General features: G+C 47.1%; 1 protein-coding gene across 10 annotated transcripts in view; it reads left to right on the plus strand.

Annotated features, from left to right (window-relative positions):
• The first annotated feature begins 1952 nt into the window (after positions 1-1952).
• The window catches only part of RNF152 (ring finger protein 152), a 71908-nt gene continuing 58680 nt past the window's right edge, over positions 1953-15180 (plus strand). For 3 of the 10 annotated variants that reach the window (XM_036418109.2, XM_045574922.1, XM_036418111.2), the window contains exons 1-2: positions 2000-2288; positions 3488-3612. The gene's annotated coding sequence lies outside the window, so the exon portion shown is untranslated. Of the gene's footprint in view, positions 2289-3487; positions 3613-15180 lie in introns of all 10 variants that reach the window. The other 7 variants (XM_045574923.1, XM_045574925.1, XM_045574924.1 and 4 more) reach the window with 5 other exon arrangements.

A 15180-nucleotide genomic window follows, 5' to 3' on the forward strand; every position in this document is an offset into this window, starting at 1 on the left:
ACCTGGGATGATGCCTTGATCCTATCTCACACAGGCACGGACAGGGCCTCATCGGGAATGGGATTCTGGAAGCTTTGAGCTTGCAGCTCTGAACACTGCCTGGTCCCGGCCGCCTTGATCTTGGAACTGTCTCACTTATGTATCTGTTTCCACAACATGTTGTTGCCTGTTCCTCCCCTGCCTCACACTGTTGCTGCCTGGCTCAGCGCTGCCCCCCCCCCCCGCCCCCCACTAGCCTTAAGAACTGGCTTATCCCAGTCTGCCCCAGTTAATTAACCTTCTCTGTGTGACGGCTTTACAGGACTGGACAGAAGGCAGAACTCCCATGATGCTAGGTGAATTAAAACACCAGCCAGTGGGAATGAATGACCAAGGATGGAAGCATTTCCCCCAAACTGAATGCTTGAATTCTCCCAGCGAATTGCTTTGAAAGCAGCTGAAAAAAAGTTTAAACGTTTTGGACTCATTACTGATCCCTGAAATTAGTTTCTTAAAAGTAGTCTAAAGTCACTCTGTTATAATCTTAATATTTCTAGGCTACATTTTCCTAGTAAAATCTTGGGTAGTTATAATTCACCGTCCTATTCTAAGCCCCTGGCCAACATCAGTTTTCAATACTCTCATTAGTTTCTCAAAAAAACCTTTTTTTTTTCTGTCCCAAAGTTGAGGCCAAAAATACTCTTAAAGTCTTCTACTCCAAGATCCCTAAGGCTTTTTTAAACACACATATAACTTTCACTGCTGCCAAGTATACAGTAGAAGCTCTAACTTATGAGCCAGGTGAAGCTGTAACAGATCCTGGAGAAGACTGACAGTCATTAGGCTTTATCTGTCTCCGGGTGACTGATTTCTCCATGTGCTTGGTGATACCACATTGGAAACACTACTAGCAGGTTTTATCTGTGAACAAGACAAGGATGGTTGAGTTGAGTGCATGAGGAGCTCACATAGAGCCCCCTTTGTTTTAGTGGGTTTCCTTCTCCTCATCTCGGCAGAAGATGGGGGGAGGGGTTCCAGAAGCCATGCATGGGGAAGTTTAGGATGGCAGTTCTTTTCCGGGGACACGCCTGGAGGACATAAAGCCCGCTCTGTTGGATGACTACGGGACCACTCAGTAGAACCTGTTGCTGCTTGGAAGGCTTAACTCTTCCAATCATAGCACAGCGTTCTGGGTCTTCATTCTGCAAAGAAACCTTTTAAAAAGGCACCAGATAGTATGGACACCAACCTCTACCCGCGAACTCCCTCTTCCATTCTCCTATTTTGCAGGAGATCATTGCTTTTGTTTGTTTGTTTGTTTGTTTGCTTTTAGGGGGTGAGTGGGTGGGTGGGAACTAGACATTCTAAGCACGTCCTGCGGTAGGAGTTCGGTTTTAAGGTGGAGATTAGGGTGGGCTCGAGGCCCAGTGGTTAGCGCAGCCAAAGATGACTCCAGACTTTCACCTCCAGGTTCCTCTTACCCCCATCCAACGAAGCCGGGCGGTGGGGGTGCACCCAGGCCTTCTGTCCACGAGGGTTGCACTAGGTGAACTTTAAGGGTCAGCCAGAAAGCATCAGCGGGGACACGGAACCAGGCCCTTTGAGTTCACGCGAGGATCTCAACTCCTCCCTCGCTCGCGCCCTGGTCGGGGCTGCAGACCGGTTCCCGCCGGCCTGGCGGGTGACCAGCTGCCTCCCGCCCCGCCCTCCTGTCAGCTGAGCTCGGCCTCCGTTCACACCTGCTTCCTTCCAGCTTAGGTGCCACCTTCACGCGTGGAGAAGACCACGTCGAGGTCCCCGCTGAGGTTGGGCCCTTGGGGTTGCAGGCCGAGGAGGGCACGAGGGGGAGTGGGCAGCTCCTCACCCCGGAGGTGGTTTGCGATCCCAGACAGACAGACAGACAGACGGACAGACGGACGGACAGACAAGAAGGGGGGCGGAGCTGGAGGAGGAGGAGCCGCCGGGGAGGGCGGTACCGCGGGGAGCCGGGTCTGGCCTCCCGCCCCCACCCGCTCGGAGCGTTGGTCTGGGCGGCGACAGGAGAGCTCCCGCTCGCAGCCCAGCGGCGGGCGGCGGAGTGCGGCGGAGCGCGGCGGGCGGCGGGGCAGGTGGGGCGCTTCCCCGGCGCGGCGGGCGGGGCGGGCGGGGCGCTGGGGCTGCAGACGCCGCGCTCCCTGCGCTCTCTCCCGGCTCCGCGTCGCGCGTCCGGCGGAGCTGGTGGCGGGCGCTCCGGCACGGGGACCCACTGGCAAGGCTGCCTCCGCCTCCGCCTCTATAAGGAGCGCCGAGCCCGCCGCCGGGAGAGGTCGGTGAGTTTCGATTTGTGCCTCGGCTCTGCCTCTCCAGGGTGCGGGGCGGCGAGAGGGGCGCCCGGGGGTGTCCGCGACCCCCAGTCTGCCTCCCCGGGAGCGGGAAGCGGGAAGCGGGAAAGGGGAGCCGCCGCCGGGTGCACGGAGGGGCACCTCTTGGCCTATGGATGGAGGTGGCGGGGCCGCAGGGGTTTCGGGGAAGCAGGGGCGAGGGGCGCCGTGGGGGAGGCCCCGGGACGCGGGAGGTGGTCCCTGGAGTTGCGTTTGTTCGGGGCGCTGGCGGAGTTGGGCTGTCGGCGGGGGCTGGGGAGGGGAGAGGGAGGAGGATGGCGCTGTCGGCGGCTCGGCCGAGTCCTCGGATGCCCCCTGGAGCTCCGGTCCGAAGGCGCTGTCTCCAGCCCGCGCCCCGCGCGTCCCGGCTGCGCCCCCGCCCCGCACACCCCCGAGTGGGTCCCCTCGCCAGCCCCCGGGGGCGCGGCTTCCCCGCCCGCACAGGCTGCCCTCGCGCGCCCCCTGCGGCCCCGCGGCCCCTCCCGGGGGGCGGGGGCGCCGCCAGGGGCCAGATGTTGGGGGTCTTTTGTGCCTACCCACGCGCCTGGGGCGCTGCTCCTGGAAGGGCGGCGGCAGGACAAAGCGGGCTGGGCTCGTGGGACTCAGCCCGAGAAGCGGCGCCCCCCGATCCCGCCTAGGGTGGGGGTGGGTGGGGGGAGCGTGGCATGGTTTTGGGAAGAGTAGAGACATCGGCAGAGCAGGGACAGGGACTTGGTGAGGTGGCAGACGGCGTGCGGGAGAGGAGGATGCTCGCGAATGCAGCGCTGGTGTGGGTGGCTGGGCGCCCCGCATTCCCCTGGAGCCGGGTGTACCTAGTAGGTTTTGCTGGTGTGTATTTGCCCCAAGATGTTATCCTCCTCTGCTTTCTCGTATTTCGTTCTTGAGAGATTACAGTTGGTAGCTGAAGCGCTACCGCCAGAGGAGAACTTGGGGGGCGGGGGAGACTGCAGATGAGGGGTGGGGGGAGGTGGTTATTTATCCTAGAGAGACAATTAGGAGCGTCCCGCCCCCTCGCCGCCTGCCAGCCCTCCACACCTCCGCCGCCTCCCCCCGCCGCCTCGGAGCACCCGCTCCCCGCCGGCCCGGAGGAAGCTTGGATTTCTCTCTGCTGCGCGTACCTAACCCCGAGTGCATGTATTTCACCGCAGGCTGAACAAAGCTCGGACTCAATTGTGCTTCCTGCTTGTCAGCCTCTTGCCTCCCAAAACGCGTACCATTGCCACTTGATGTCATCCGACAGAAGGGGGTGAAAGGGACTCGGTGACAGATTCAGGTAACCCCCTCTTCCTCCCAAATAATCTGGGTAGCCGCCTGGGTGTCCCTGGGTCCTTTGGGCCAACAGTGTTTTGCACGGGGCCGGCGGGGTGTTTTCTGCATCACATACCATTCCATTCCATTCCATTCCATTCCTACCCGTGAGGAGGAGGAGTGGGGGCTGCTGGAAAGAAATCGCCGGTGACTTCAAATCTTCCTTTTGAAGAAGTCGTTGAGGGCAGGCAGGGTGCGTTTGGGGCTGTGTAAATGACACCTGGTTTCTTTGGATGAGAATGTTGATATAATAATCAATACATAGTTGTATCTGAATGCGGGGTTTGGATAGATACTTGCTTTCTTATCTGTAGTAATATATTTTGTCTTCAGTGGGACATAGTGTTTGTTGAGAAGGTATCATCCTAAGGCTGATTGCAAATTGGACTGGTGCTCCATGAGAGCGCCGGTCAAATGTAGTGACTTTCTTATGATGTTTCTCCTTCATTCCTTCCTTGTAATAGTGTTTGCAGCATCACCCTGCCAGCTGTAAGTTCCTGGGAGGTGGGAGGGAGGGCTGTTGGGGAGGCGGAAAGGACAGAAAACAGAGCTTTAGTTAAGTTTCCATTTATAAAGCTGTGAACCATTAGGCTCTCGGTCTGCATTTTATCTTTAGATTGTTGGTTCTTTTCCAAAAACTCTGGCCTGTTCTTTTCTTTCCAAGGATATTCCTGTTCTGACGGCAACCTAACCAGATCTGGGGTTATCTTGAAAGAATTCAATGAAAACGTAACCTTCAGACAGCAGTAGGACACCTTGGCACTGGCATTTTCTCCTAGAGGGCAGAGTCCCCGCGTCCAGGGGATGAGCATGGCTGTGGACATGGACTCAGGGTTTGTCTTGTGGGAAGGAGGGGCTGCTGAGGACTACAGGCTACTGGTTACTGGTGTTCTTGCTTGCTCTGCAGCAGTGGCAGCAGCACAGTATCTGTGGCAGATTCTCTCTTCACCATTCTCTCTCCCACCGCCCCTCCCCTCCAAACCCTTAAAAAAATAAAATAACTTGAAAGATTTGTCCTTCACCTCCAGGGTAGTTTTGTCTTGAGAGGTGACTTTAAAAAAAAAAATATAGTGACACTGGCATTTATCCTTCTCCTCTAAGCATGCAGGAATCACTGGGGGAAGTAGGTGAGTTACCCAGTCCCAGCTGAAACAAAGGCCAAGGTGTTAAATCAGATTTGTAATGCTGTTTGGATAGAGGTATTTTGACAATTTTTATGTCAGCAATAATGCAGGGCGTGTGCTGTGTTCCTGCAAGAAGAAAAACCACGTGATGGTGGTAATAGGGAATGTAACAATGCAATAGAAACAAAGGGTGTGGTGTGTGTGTTTTAATAGAAAAAATAAATACCTCTCACACACACACAGTTCCGCAGGAGAAAACAGCTACCTGCACATGTAAAATGCATGTCCAGGAACAAAGATGAACATAGGGCAGTGTTAGGTGTCACTGTGGCTTTAAATTGTGTGTAGTAATAATAAATCACAATAAAGTGTTGTGTTGCTGTTCGATTTTTATTTTATTTTTACTTCTTTTCGGTGGAGGCTCCCCCGCCCCCAGATGTCTGCAGTACTGTGTGTAGCTTTAGGTAGTAGGGGCAGCCCTAGAGGTTATTAGACCAACCTTTGCCTCCAGAGCTATTCCTTCAGCATTCATTTAATTCACTCAGCAGATGTTTATCAAGCACCTACTAAATAATGGGCCTTGTGATAAGGGCCAAGGAGTGGGGGTGTGGTGTGGCCACGTAAAAATGAGCCACCTTCAGGGAGCTTACAGGGTAATCGAGGAATGATGACCTGATGCTTGTTAAGTTCAATGGTAGCTAGTGAGAAAGAGAAGACTAGTCTTTGACTTCTGAGGAGGGGGCATATGGCCATTCAGCCTTTCCTTGAACGCCTCTTTCCTTGGGGCGCTCACTATGTACCGTATTTTTCGGACCATAAGACGCACTTTTTCCCCCCCAGAAGTGGGGGGGAAAAGTCCCTGCGTCTTATGGTCCAAATATAGCTTGCACATATACTTTAAAAAAAAAGTTTTTTTACTTGCCCGGCTCTGTGTGGTTTCTGTGTGCTTGCCCGGCTCTAAAATGGTTCTAAATGCTGCTGTTTACTTTACAGGGTTGATTACATGTGTTTATGACTGTGATGTTGGGTTTTAATGCACATAAAATATTTTAGGACACTATTTGTTTCAGAATCTTTTTTTCTTCATTTCCCTTCTCTAAAAACTGGTGCGTCTTATGGTCCGGAGCGTCTTATGGTCCGAAAAATATGGTAAGTGACTGGGCCTGTTGTGAGAAGGTGACCTTTTCTTCATAGCCTTTCAACTCTTCAGCTGAATCTCACGAATGGTTAGGTTGCACTGTTGTTGAAAGGTCATTCTGTTTTCATTCCTTACTCTTTCAGGGTTGTTTGAATGTGTCCATCCTGTCAGCACCCTCCGCATTTCAAGGTTTTATTCATTCCTGGCTGCACTTGAATTTTGGAAACAGAGTCTGCTTTTCTGAATAATCCTGATTTAGAAAACAGAAAGGGGTGGGGGCCGTCTTAGCAGGTTGCTCTCTTTTTAAACTAGTAATGTATCAGCAAGATAGGTTAGGTTATTCTGCAGTAACAAATAACCTCCACATCTCAGTGGCTGAGTACTGAGTCTTAGTTTTTTTCCTTTGGTGTGTGTCCAGTGTGGTCAGCAGGTGGTCCTGCTCATTGTAGTCGCTCAAGGACCCAAATCGACGGAGATGTGATCTCGGGTGCTTGCAAGATCCCTGCAGCATTGGAAAGGAAGCTAGAGAATCTTGTTTTCATGACATGATCTGACCCAGAAGTGACTTGCATTGCCACTGCCAGGCCTAGCGCTGTGACCCCATTTAACCAAATTCAATATTTCTTGTACTGGAAAGGGAAAACGGGATGTAGGGAGCAGCACTAATAGCTTCCACAAGTGATGTGGCCTAGGCAACTTCATAAAGTGTATACCTACTGGGCCTAGCTTAATGCTTTGTAGGTATTAGGCATTACACAAGAATCAGTGAAATGAATGAATAAATGAATGAATGAATGAGTGATACGTATCTTAATCTAGTTTCACCCTAATCTAATATGACTGTACACTGGTCATCAAGTGAAAAATGATAATTTTTTCTCTTTCTGCATAGTTATTTATTCTGAAGTGCTAGGCCAGGAGATATTTCCAAGGCTGGTTGATTCTAGGAGGTTCGGTGCTTAGCATTATGTAACCAAGAGGTGTTACCTACAGACTTTCTCTCCCTCACCATCTGCCGCTTGTCTAAGACTTCCTGAGTTTTTTTGGAAAGCTCAGGGTAGAAAAAGTGGCAAAGGGCCTAGCATCAACCAGGGGGTGGCCTCATCCACAAAGACGAGGGTAACAGATGGGACCTAGAACAGGCAAGGAAGGGTGTGTGTAGGGTAGCCTTGCACCACACTCTTGCCACTTTGATGTTTAGAAAGAGCGATTTGGAGAGTTCTGGTGCGTGCGTATTTCCATCAGCAACCATGGTGACTGTGATGGTAAGTTTTAAGGCCTTTCTTGCTGCATGCTCCCTACAAACAGTTGGGTGAAATGGGCATTGCAAAGAGCTCTGGATCAAGCAGTTGATGGCTGGTAGAGAGATTTGGCTGTGGGAAGTGCTGGTCACTCAAATATCTCGGTTCATGTTGTGATAAATACATGCATGGGTTAGAATTTTTAGGATTTGATGAGGACTTTTAGCAAAAGCATGGAATTGAACAGAATAGTATTGCTTCTGACTCAATCAACTCGATGAAGTCATAGACAGACAGGTGACAGAGTGAGCTGACCTTAGCCCTCAAGTCACAGTGACTGGAGAACATGGGTGTTGACCTGAGAACACAGAGGCTGCCCCCTGGCCCAGTGTCCCTTGAGTAACTAACAGTTGCACCCAAAAAACTTCTGAAGTGGGAGATGAGCAGCCACTAGGGGAACCAGATATAGCCTTGACCTCCGAGAACCAGTGCAGGCTTGGGCTGAGAGCTAGGGCAGACTGAGAGGGAAAATTAAGCCCTGAGGGACTAATCTTGGAATATATTTGGGAAGCTCCAAAATACATTTCTATATTTTGTTTGGCCTCTGACTTCCCACTACTTTAATTTCCTAACAAAGCCAGCTAGGTGGACACTTGTGGAATGAACGTGGTTTCTGGTGCTGCCAGGGCCAAAATCACAGCCTGAAGGGAGGAAGGCGCTGGTTTTCCTGCCCCTTCCCTCATGGCTTCTGGAGCTGCGCTGGATAGTCCAGGGTCACAATTATGATAGAAGTCACAATTTGGATAAGATAAGCACTTGTTTTAAAGGATGTTCTACTTCTGCTTGACTTAGTGATTGTCAGACTTAGAGAGGAAGGCCTCAAGTTGTGTATATGCAACTTGCATTTCCTTTGAGTGCCTCTCAGCCTGGGATTTCCTGGTCTTACCCTGTATGGCTGCTTGAGGCTGAGAGGGTATTCATTGTGGATCTGGGGGTGGGGGTGGAGGTGGGTGGGTAGAGGGGGTGGGGAAGCTGCTTGTGCTGTGCTAGGAAGGGAGGGGATGAGTGGGAAAAGACTCCTTATTCACCAATTGATTTGTTAATTCCTGCATAGATTAAACTCATTGCAAAGGTCCTGAATGATAAAAGTTATTCTAACAACACAGGGACTTCCTGGAATGTCAGACCTTCAGACCTTCATGCAAAAAAGGATCAAAATGAGAGGTCAGATGTGGGGCAAATGCAGATGTGCCACCTTGGACAAAGTCAGGATAAAGTTGGGATAAAGTGGAACCACAGATGTCCTATTCCAGTGGTCTCCAGACTCATTAGTCAGCAGAGCCAAATGTCAACAGTACAACAATTGAAATTTCCTTTGAGAGCCAAAATTTTTTAAACTTAAACTTCTTCTAACACCACTTCTTCAAAATAGCCAGGTATTTTGTGGAAGAGCCACACTCAAGGGGCCAAAGAGCTGCAGTTTGCCGACCATGGCTATTCTGTGTTTTTTTTTTTTTTTTTTTTCTACTTCTGTTTCTCCCATCTTACTCCTACTTACCAGGAAATGTGACTTTTCTGGCTTAGTTCCTATTTATAAATTCAAATAATCACACTGGATATGGATACACTCTTCACTGAACTTCTGTGAATTAATGAGATTTTGGTAAAAGCTTTGACAGGTAGACACTGTGGAAATAGGGAGCATTGTTATTATGTTGATATTCTGTTTATGAATGGGTTAGCTGTCCCTCCCGAGTGACAGTTCCCACCTTTCCCTTAATTTGCTACTGCCCCATCCTGACTGAGAGTCTTGTTTCTCTCTGGGCTATTACTGCGAGTACCCTTACCTCTTGGCTTCCCACTACCAATTCATATTACAGAAAACCCTTACAATAGCACGCTGTTTAATTGTTTGTTCCCTGTGTAATAACCTTCAGTGGCTTATGGTTTTTGTTGTTTGTGGGAGCAGGGAGAAGCTCATATTCTTTTCTTAAAAGCTATTCCAACCTTGACTTTTGCTCTGCCTGATTTTAAACCACCCCATTAGCTAGGGTAGTTAACCCACTGTTTCTCAAAAACACTTTGCATAGCCTCTTTCTTAATTTTGGAACATTCTGTGGCCTACCGTGTTTTCTCCCTATACCCCATCTTTAAAGGTGGATTCTGCTCTTAACTCGTCTTAGGAAGTTAACTCTATCACTTTGGATCTTACCAGTCCTTCACTCCAAAGTTCTCTGGCAAAGTTGCCTCCATCTTTCATTTCATTCAACATTCACTCATTCATTTTACAGAGGGCACTTATCATATATTGTCTTGTATTATCACCTAAGATTGACGTGTCTTTTTGTTTCTGTTTAATTGCAAAATACAGAAACTTACTTAAGCCGAAACCAGTTTAGCTCAGTGGATAGAGTGTCGGCCTGTGTACTGAAAGGTCCCAGGTTTGATTTCGCTCAAGGGCACGAATCTTGGTTGCAGGCACATCCCCAGTAGGGGGTGTGCAAGAGGCAGCTAATCGATGTTTCTCTATCATCGATGTTTCTCTTTATCCCTCTCTCTTCCTCTCTGTAAAAAATCAATACAATATACTAAAAACAAAAGAAGAAACCCACTCAAGCTAAAGGAAGGTGTAGTAAAAAGATGTCTCAGGATGTGGTTTTTTTTATCATCAAGCCACACATCACCGGAGTCCTAGTGAATAGGACTCTTCCAGTCATTGCTGAGTAGGGGAAGAGGGTAAGGGGTACACATCCTTCTTCGAGCTGGTAGATGTAGAGACCAGGACCAGCAGGATCTCAGTTCCTTTGCAAAATCTTTTAAGATTAGATGAGGTTTGACCCTATTTGTACTCCTCTTCCTCCTCCTCTCTTATATTTGTACAAAGGGCTCAGTAAATAATCATTTACAATACAGAAATGATTTTGACCTACTATGATAAAGGAATTATATATACTTTTGGTCTATAGATTTAAAGGGACTTTTAAGAGAGACTTATTTTTAAGAGCTTTGCATACTTGCATTAATAATGATTAAAAATTGAATTAAATTAGTGCTGCCAGGCTACAGCCTGCATACCAGTGGTTGGGAGGAGAATGGGCTCTATAAGGATTATCATTCTAACAAAATGAATTGTTATTGACTGTCTGTTTTACAACTTCAATTAGCCGGCTTCTTCCAAAGCAACAACAAAACAAGAACACCCTCTTGGTGACATAAAGCAAGCAGTATTAAAACTTTGCACCCCACCTGGTCACCCACAATCTTAAAGAGCAGGCTGTGCTGTTTGGGATTGACATCAGTAGGTAACAGTTGCCTACAGCTGGCTAACATATCTTCCCAATTAAGTTGTGGTCATAAGTGCCTTTGTGATAGACATCTGTTTTACCTCACTTCTTTTGAATATCACCCACCTGATAGAATATCTTTTTAAAAAATATATATATTTTATTGATTTTTATACAGAGAGGAAGGGAGAGAGATAGAGAGTTAGAAACATCGATGAGAGAGTCATTGATCAGCTGCCTCTTGCACACCCCCTACTGGGGATATGCCCGCAACCAAGGTACATGCCCCTGACCGGAATCGAACCCGGGACCCTTCAGTCCCCAAGTCGACGCTCTATCCATTGAGCCAAACCGGTCCCGGCAGAATATCTTTTTTTTTTAAAAATATATTTTTATTGATTTCAGAGAGAGAGAGAGAGAGAGAGAGAGAAAGAAAGAGAGAGAGAGAGACAGACAGACAGACAGACATTAATGATGAGAGAATCATTGATGGGCCGCCTCCTGCTTGACCCCTATTGGGACTCAAGATGGCAACCCGGGCATGCGCCTTCGATTGGGAATGGAACCTGGGATCCTTCAGTCTGTAGGCCAGGACACAGTATCCACCAGCCAAACCTGCCAGGACTAGAAGATCATCTTGGAATGCTTGATCATTATGGATGGTATTATTATGAAAGAGGGAATGTGCTCTACTGCTTGGAGAAAATGGCCAGGAATACATTAACATTAAAATGTTCTCAGGTTGACAAATAGTGAATGGAACTAAGATAAATGTCCCCAAACAAAGTATTTAGTGTAATGTTCTTGTGCAGTTGTATTGCTCTGGAGCAGGTTTGCAAATTGCTTCCTTACAGGTTAATATGAGATTAAAAGTGGTTGGAGAGCACGGGATAGAGCTCGGTACTTTGTTGAGAGAATTTGCCCCTTTGTTGCCTGAGACATAAGGATTACTGTCATTTCATGTGGTACCAGCTAATTCAGTCATGCAGGTTGAAAGCCATTTTGAACTGTGGTAAGTACCTGTCGATCCATTACTGCTCCACACGGATTCTTCAGAATATATCTTTTTACCTGTGGGGATGGATAAAATAGCATTGGAAACACAACACTAATGATTTAGGTATACAATTGTTTTTATTAAATTTTCTTAAATATTGAGTGCCTACTGTTTGCCAGGCATAATTCTGCAAAATTCTAACTAAAATATCTGCCTTGCTGTAACTTAACATGTGAATGAACTTAACTCATAATTAATTTGATTTTCTGCTTTTTAGGTAATGGTAAAGGTAAAAAGGGCAGAGAATAAAAGAAATGAATCTGATACTTTTCTTTCAATTCTTGGTTCTCTTGCCATATATGCCCATGTTAATTGATTCAAATTCAGTTGAGTAGTTAAAAACATTATGCTGATTTTTACAGAGAGAAAGAAAGAGGGAGAGATAGTATAATAGATAGATTTGTTGTTTATTTATGCTTTCATTGGGACGATGCTCTAACCAAACTGCCAGGCCAGGGCTTCTAAAAACATTTTCTAGCGAGAGGAGTTTGAGTTTAAATTTGAGCTCTGCCATAATGACCTTGAGTGAATATGGTCTGACTGAACCTTTGTTTCTCCATCTGTAAAATGGGAGACAATCAACCTCATTGAGTTATTATAAGAGTGAGGTCATTCATATGAAGTGTTGCCTTATACCACAAGTGCTGCATAAATGGAAATATGATTGAAATCCATTTTATTCAGCGCCTACCATCCAGCAGTCATTGTGCTGGAAATCTCAGGATGAACAGTCTTGGTCTAAATGGAAGAAGCTCTTAAACTAGCCACGGAGATAAATAACCACATCCAAATAACTACAGCCTTTGGCATTTAGGAGGAATTTCTTTTGTGTCATTGTCATGAGAGCCTTTGTACAGCTTTGTTTAAATGGCCCAGAGTTGAAAATGATAGGCCTTCTGAGGAAGCCAGAGAGAGCTTGTTCTGAGACAGCCCGCAGCCCAAGGACACCACCTTTTTTCTCCTGTGGCTTCACTCCTCTCCAGCAAAACAAGGACCTCCTGCAAGGGACCTCCCTCTCCTAGGTCTGGACTCGGTTTGTCCAGCACTAAGAGGATACCTGGGTGGAAAGACTTTCCATTTAAAACCAGAACAATCCCAGGAGACCCAGGGTAGTTTGCTCACTCTACTTAGGGGTCCTGTCCTTGTCCTGCGATTGCTCGGAACCCTGAGTCAGGCTTTGTGGATGTTTTTCATCATTAGACATGACAGCCACCCTAAGAGAAGGGGCAGGGGAGAAGGCAGGACAGACAGGTGCAGGCAGTGTGGCTTTGTCAGGCCCCTAATTTATGAATCTGCTTTTTGGAATGGGATTATTATTATTTTAAGGAAGATAACTGTTTAATAAAGGCAAGAAAGCTAGACAATACAAGTTAAATGTAAAATTAATGGGATCTTTAAGAAATTACACTTCAACAGTGGTATCGCTGTGCTTTGTAGGGTTGAGTGGCACAGGATTTGGTACACTGCAGGCACTTGTTGAAGGAATGGTGTAATCAATTCTTCAGAAATAACTTGGGAGAGCGGGGTTTTAGTTCCGTCTGGGTTGGTGCTTAGAGGATTTCCGTCTGGGCCCTTTGGGAGCTAATTTGAAAATGCATGAACCTAGATCTGCTCTGGGTTTCTCGGCGCACTGATGTCTGGAGTGTATTTATGTATGAGCCTCTGCTCTTCTTTTTTAAAAAAATATATATTTTATTGATTTTTTTTTTACAGAGAGGAAGGGAGAGGGATAGAGAGTTAGAAACATCGATGGGAGAGAAACATCAATCAGCAGCCTCATGCACACCTCCTACTGGGGATATGCCCGCAACCAATGTACATGCCCTTGACTGGAATCGAACCTGGGACTCTTCAGTCCACAGGCCAACACTCTATCCACTGAGCCAAACCGGTTTGGCAACCTCTGCTCTTCTTGACTTTTTTTTCTTCTTCTTGGTGGAACCACATGATGCTGGTAGACAAGTTGCCTTTTCCTTTTGCAGCTAGGATGCTTCTGGAATGTGCCCATGTTTTGAACATGAGCACAGTGTGGACTATGATGGGGGTGCTTGTGAACACAGTGCCCAGTGCTCTCTGCCCAGAGAGACGGGAGAGATTTCCTAGAGAGTCTGTTCGTGCCATGAGGGGCTGGGAAGGGAAGCAGGTCTGTCCATACTACTGAGTGGAGATGTCTGAAGCCCTGACTCCAATTTGCTGGTATTCCTTCTCTCTGAATCTCTTAACTCCTGAGATTGATGGTGTACTGTACGTTCTGTGGTGGGTTGTTTTGAACTAATGACAATTTTAGCTTCAGGCTCAAAAAACTTCAGCCCTCCTCTTTTACTATCTAGAAGAACTTGAATTAGTGACCTTGGCCATAGTAGGAGATTATTTTTTGACCCACCTATGTGGCAGGGCAACTTTTTATTTACTAAACATCTGCTCTTATCATCCTGCAGTGACCTTTTGAAGCTCCCCCAAAGTGCATGACCTTATCCCTAGCTCTGGATGTCTTACCTGTCTGCCTCTTTCTGCCTCTGAACCTCTCCTGTGGAGGGGGCTGGAGGAGTGTCTCTGACTTTCTGTTTTTGGTTACTTCCTCTTGCTAATCTTGTCTCCTGTCTATTTGATTATCAGACCATCCAGAAGAACCTGGAGGGCAGAGAAAAGTTTATTCCACCCCCACAAGGGCAACAGATAAGACTCTTAGATAAGACACCCTTTTTGCAGTGTTTAGCTGATGTCTCAAACAATAACCCTTTGTGTTGTTTCTTCCTTGGAAGTGAAACTGGCTATCTCGGGGTGTTAGGTTGGTGTGTGGGCTGGACCTGCAGCCTAGTGCCAGCAACAAGTCAGAAACAGTTGTGAGCTGTTGGCCGGTCGCCAGTCCAGTGAATACCATCCATAGAGCACCTGAAGGCAACTGCTAGACATCTATGTCACCCCTTCTGTCAAATTCCCCCGTAATCGGTATGTCTGCCAAGATATATTCTTTATGTTCTCGATAAGCCAGAGTTCTTCATGGTCTATTACTTCGTCTAAGAAAAAGGGGAATCTTTTAGGCAAACAGAATTCATTTAATAAATTACTTTTATTCTGTGCACCAAATGAAAAAACATCAATTCAAAGAATTAGTGTTTCTTTTCAGAGTCAGTAGTTCACTTTTTCCCCCCCAACATTGGAATCAGGCCTATCAGAAATTAACCCTTCACATACCTTGGAATTATGATAAAATAATAAATAAAGTACTTGAGAATTGCATCCCTTGGTGGTCATACTTCCCAATAAGAAGCTCATTTACAGAAAAATGTCTTCACTAAGAAGTTAAAAAGAACATGTTGACTTATTTCACCTTATTTGTGGAACCTGTCTGTAGATAGAGCAAACCTCTCTTTAACATGCTCCTTAGAATAACTCTGAGAATTCCTTGGAAATTAGGAGGGCTCTAACAGTTAGTTGTGAAGTCTAAATGGGATTCAGCCTGGTTCCATTTGCCTCAGCTTTCATCTAATTCCTTGCCTCTGACCTTATTGCAAAGGGCAGGACCATTAGATTCTGTTACTGCTTTCAGTAGAAGTGAATGGGGTGTCTCTTAGACTGAAATCTTAGAAATAAATGACTGGTGGGCTGCGATGTGGAATTCTTGCTCCAGCATCGGAGGAAGCGATTCTGAACACGCTGGCTCCCCTCTGGGTTCTGCAGTCCATTCC

The sequence above is a fragment of the Pipistrellus kuhlii genome, unplaced genomic scaffold (genome assembly GCF_014108245.1).
Source record: "Pipistrellus kuhlii isolate mPipKuh1 unplaced genomic scaffold, mPipKuh1.p scaffold_m20_p_6, whole genome shotgun sequence".
Taxonomy (NCBI): domain Eukaryota; kingdom Metazoa; phylum Chordata; class Mammalia; order Chiroptera; family Vespertilionidae; genus Pipistrellus; species Pipistrellus kuhlii.